This window comes from Bos javanicus, chromosome 24, assembly GCF_032452875.1.
Source record: "Bos javanicus breed banteng chromosome 24, ARS-OSU_banteng_1.0, whole genome shotgun sequence".
Taxonomy (NCBI): Eukaryota; Metazoa; Chordata; class Mammalia; order Artiodactyla; family Bovidae; genus Bos; species Bos javanicus.
In genome coordinates this window covers 58,270,025-58,274,956 of record NC_083891.1, presented here as the reverse complement: position 1 = coordinate 58,274,956, position 4,932 = coordinate 58,270,025, and the positions used below count along the sequence as shown (strand labels likewise).

Here is a 4,932-nt window from a genome sequence, read left to right as displayed (position 1 = left end):
GACTCCCAGTTTGAATGTTTTGCTTAACCCCTCTTTGATTGGCCTTTGTCATTCTGCACTGGGAAATCAATATCTACAAATATTTATTTTGTGGTCAAGTATGGTGCAGAATAAAGAGACTCACAGACTTGGAAAATGAACTCATGATTGCTGGGAGGGGTTGGGGGAGGGATAGTTAATGACTTTGGGAAGGTCATGTACACACTGCTATATTTAAAATGCATAACCAACAAAAACCTATGGTATAGCAAAAAGAAATTTAACTTTACTTAAGTATAATTTAACTACAATAAATAAATTTTGAAAAAAAAGTGGTGCAGGATGTCACAGTTCAGATGAGAACATTTTCTTCCCCTCCTGATTTCTTTCCTCTTTTGCTTTCTGTTCTCCCGCCTATTTTTTCTTCCCCTTCCCCCCACCGCCCTTAACGGTACCTGGAATTTGTCAAGGAATGAAAGGTAATGTTTTGTCTCAGCAGAAGTATAAAGGGTCATATAAGAAGAAAAGTTTAAAAAAAAAGAAGAGTTAAACAGTTCAGGTTTATGGTGAACAACATATCTTCTTTCAGGTGCCAGGCCTAATTTTACGCTTACCAACATGTTATGTACATTTTACCAAAATCTCACATTTGGGTAAAATTCCAGATTTAAAAATATATTTTAGAAGTCAGAAAGGGGTCAATTAGTTTATTTAAACATCACAGGACCAAGAAAAGTATCCTCACATACACTGACTGCTTAAGACAAATAATATTTGATGGGTTATGGATACCTGAACCAAACGACATAGTGATACACAGACAACTGATGTCAACACATCCTGTGCCAAACACAGCGTCGTTCTCCCGTAACTGTCCTACCTAAACTGCACCCGGAACAGTTCTTACCTATATTTTATTCATTAGCCTGAAGGTAACCATGCTGCTGCTGCTGCTGCTAAGTCGCTTCAGTCGTGTCCGACTCTGTGCGATCCCATAGAGGGCAGCGCACCAGGCCCCCCCATCCCTGGGATTCTCCAGGCAAGAACACCAGAGTGGGTTGCCATTTCCTTCTCCAATGCATGAAAGTGAAAAGTGAAAGTGAAGCTTAAATTGCAAATTTTATTATATCAATAATTGGCGAATTATTTAGTACTAACTACTATAGCATTTGTAATACAATTAAAATAAACCAAATTAATCATATTGGCTCTGCTCTTTTCAACTCTGTGGCATGACCCAGAGGCTATTCATACACTGTCTTGCTGCTGCTGCTAAGTCGCTTCAGTCATGTCCGACTCTGTGCGACCCCATAGACGGCAGCCTACCAGGCTCCCCCGTCCCTGGGATTTCTCCAGGCAAGAACACTGGAGTGGGTTGCCATTTCCTTCTCCAATGCATGAAAATGAAAAGTGAAAGTGAAGTCGCTCAGTCACGTCCGACTCTTAGCGACCCCGTGGACTGCAGCCCACCAGGCTCCTCCGTCCATGGGATTTTCTTGCAACATACCTAAAAGACATCAGGCAGTTAATGCTATTGATACTATGAAGGCACCAGTTCTTCAGCGTTCACTGTTCAAATCTGACTGCACTTGGGTGCATTTTCTTAAGAAAATAAGAGCTGGGAAGAAGAGATGCACTGTGCGTCCTGATGAACGCGACTGTGATGAGACTGATTTGATGGGACTGAGTTAGGCTTCTCTTTGCTGTTAGTGGAGGAGGGAAAAGATGTTACCAGAATAGCTCATGTTTGCTGAGAGCTTACGGGTTCCAGGCACTAAATTCATTCCAAAATGTAAAATCTAAAACGGCAGAGGTACTATTATTAATCTCCCTATCTAGATGAGGAATCCAAGCTTCAGAGAGGCTAACCATCCCACGCACTGGGAAGGCCAGCAGTCACCCCTAGCTGGTTGACTCCAAAGCCTTTGTCATCACTGATTTACAATTGATGAAAATTTGGAGAAGAGCTTTTAAGATGTCCAATACGTTATTTCAGGGAAGACAGTTACTGAAGTTGAAAAAGAGAACTGTTTCTTAGACATGAAACAGGTAGAGGAGAGTAAATGAAAACGCTGGGTTAATTCCCAGGCGGCTCAGACGGTAAAGAATCTGCCCGCCAGTGCAGGAGACATAGGGGCCATGGGTTTGAACCCTGGGTCGGGAAGCTCTCCTGGAGGAGAAAATGGCAACCCACTCCAGTATTCTTGCCTGGAAAATCCTAGGGACGGAGGAGCCTGGTGGGCTTCAGTCCGTGGGGTCGCAGAGAGTCAGACAGCACTGAGGACAGCACACGGCTGCAGCCACGCTTACCACCCAGAGCGGCACCTGATACACAGTAGCTCTCAATGCACGTGCACTGTGTTAGCAGGACTGCAGGTAACAAAACCGGAAACAGCGGCTTAAAGGAGGGAATCTTTTCTCTGAAGATAGAAGACTGGAAACAGGCAGACATCTCCTGCCAGAGGGGCTCATGAAAATTGTTAAAGACAGGGCACCTCTAACTCCCTGGGCATCATTCTTAGCGGCCACAAGATGGCTGCTGCCCCCACACTGCACGCATGTTTCAGGCGGAAAGAAGGACAAAAATGGAAAAGCAGAGCCTTTATCACATGAGGTTGTAACTTTTTATTTGGTAAGTGACTCCTTCCTTAAATATTTCTACCTACCTCTCATTGATACCCAGCAGGCTGGAGAAACAAATATTTCAATAAGCTAACATGCTATATAAGATAAGCTACAATGATGTATTGTTTAACACAGGAATATAATCAATACTTATATATTCAGTTATATACTTACAACAACTATAAATGAAGCCTAATCTTTAAAAATTGTGAATCACTCTATTGTACACCTGCAACTTATATACTATTGTACATAACTGTACTTCAACAAACATTTTTAAATAAAATAAATAATATGTGCAGACCCCTCAGTGCAATTTCTGGCATTATAGCAGGTATTCCTCAAGGCTTTGCCATAAAGAGTAACATCAACGTTTCTTTAACAAATACTGATTGATTCTTTATGAAAGACATAGAGTTTGTTCCCACAGAGACGAATGAATTGAAGATAAAATGATAAATCTATGAACTGAAAAGCCTGGAGAGCCTGGCGCAATGACCCACACATACTATACAGACAGGAAGTGTTTGTTCTGCGGTTGCTGAGGTGGTACTGAGAATGTACTTTCCTTTAGTTACATCTGGAAACTGGAGAGTGGAGAACTGTAAGTTCATACTCAACTTAAAGATTTGATTTGATTGAGCAAAAGAGATTTAATAAGAATGGGCCATGAATCTGGAGATAAGTTGGAAGGTCAATGAAAGATAAAATATTGGGGTCATGTAGTTCCAAGGGCCCGGTGGTACTCACAGGCCACATTTAGAGCTCATGAAATAAACTATTTAAATCCTACTGCTTATTCTCACCTTCCATGAACCAGGAAGCAGGTGCCCTCAGACCCGAATCAGAAGCACCTTGACCTTGGAATCCCCAGCCTCCACAACTGAGAAATAAATGTCTGTTGTTTAGATGGAGAAAAACAAACAAACAATCATACTGCTTGTTCAGATTTTTTAAAAATTCATTAAGACACATTTATGAAAAACAAAACTCTGGATGATCGTCAGTATCTTGACAATATTTTTTCGAGATAAGGAAAAGAAGGTTCCCCTTTATTTTTATGTATTTATGTTTGACTGCGCCGGGTCTTCCCTGCTGCAGGGGCTTCTCTCTAGTTGAGATCAGCAGGAGCGCCTCTCTACTCGTGGTGCACTGGCTTGGATGGCGGCTGCTCTTCCTCCTGGGCCGCAGGGCACCCGCTCAGGCTCAGTAGTTCCGGTGTAGGGGCTTAGTTTTTCTGCAGCATGTGCAGTTTTCACAGAGCAGGGATCGAACCTGTGTGTCCTGCATTTGCACGCGGATTCGTTACCACTGAGCTACCAGGGAAGACCCAAGATTCTCCTTTAAAATGCAGAACTTACTTGTTGACTCATAAAGACCAATACTATCTCAAATGTCCGGTTTATGTGGCTCCCTCCCTTCGCAGCTCGTAATCCCTCCTATCATACACTCGGTTTTATTTGAATGCATTATTGCTACGGTTTCAAAATGTGGAAAGCTTATGGAATTAGATTTTGAGAAAGGTAAAGGATGAGCGATAAATTGAGGCCTGAATCAACACCAACCAAAAGATCCTAGGTCTCTCCAGGCCCGTGGATTGCTGGTTGCCGGTTTGATATGCCCGAACACGGGCTGGTGGAGCTCAGTGGGTTAGGACCAGTAATACTCGCGATTATGCCTTGCTGCCGGAAAGACCTGTTTCTGCGAAGTTCACGTGCTGAACACCAGGAGCTGTGCAATTGGTGTCACATCAAAAGGAAGGCCTTTCTCCTAACTAACGCTGTTAGTATGGCCGGGAGGGGCGGGGGGGACGGAGGGGGGGGATTGATGCTGTAGGTTCCACAGGTGTCAGGGCTCCAGAATTCTACCGGCAGGAGGCAGAGTCTCACAGGTAGGCTTCGGGTCTGCACCTACAACCCTGCACGGCACGCGGTAAGAAACTGCTGGCGTCCCTTTCCCGCCCTAGAAGACCAGAAGCGTGTGCTCGGACCTCGCCGCCCGGCCCCGCCCCTCCCGTAGTCCCGCCCCTTCCCGTGGTCCCGCCCCCTCCTCGTGGCCCCTCCCCATCCAGCGGACCTGCACCTTACCTCTGGTCCCGCCCCCTCCCCGCGGCCCCGCCCTTCCCTGTGGGCCCGCCCCCTCCCTGTGGCCCTGCACCCTCCCTTGGCCCCGCCCCCGCCCCACGGCCCCGCCCACCGATGCTCGGCGTCCGGCGGCCTCCCGGATCGCGGGGGCGGGGCGGGGCTCACCCTTGCCCCCGGGGCTCCGCCAATCAGCGAGCGCCCTGTTGGCCGTCCGCGGCGCCCGCCCCGCCCGCTCGCGCCGGCC

General features: G+C 46.3%; 1 long non-coding RNA gene across 1 annotated transcript; it reads right to left on the bottom strand.

The window, feature by feature from the left end:
• Positions 1-2,589: 2,589 nt before the first annotated feature.
• LOC133237807 (uncharacterized) lies at positions 2,590-4,849 on the bottom strand. Its single transcript, XR_009733365.1, has 2 exons — positions 4,473-4,849; positions 2,590-3,920 (listed from the first exon to the last, which is right to left on the bottom strand). It is a non-coding gene; the product is annotated as an uncharacterized LOC133237807 (long non-coding RNA).
• Between the last annotated feature and the right edge of the window lie 83 nt (positions 4,850-4,932).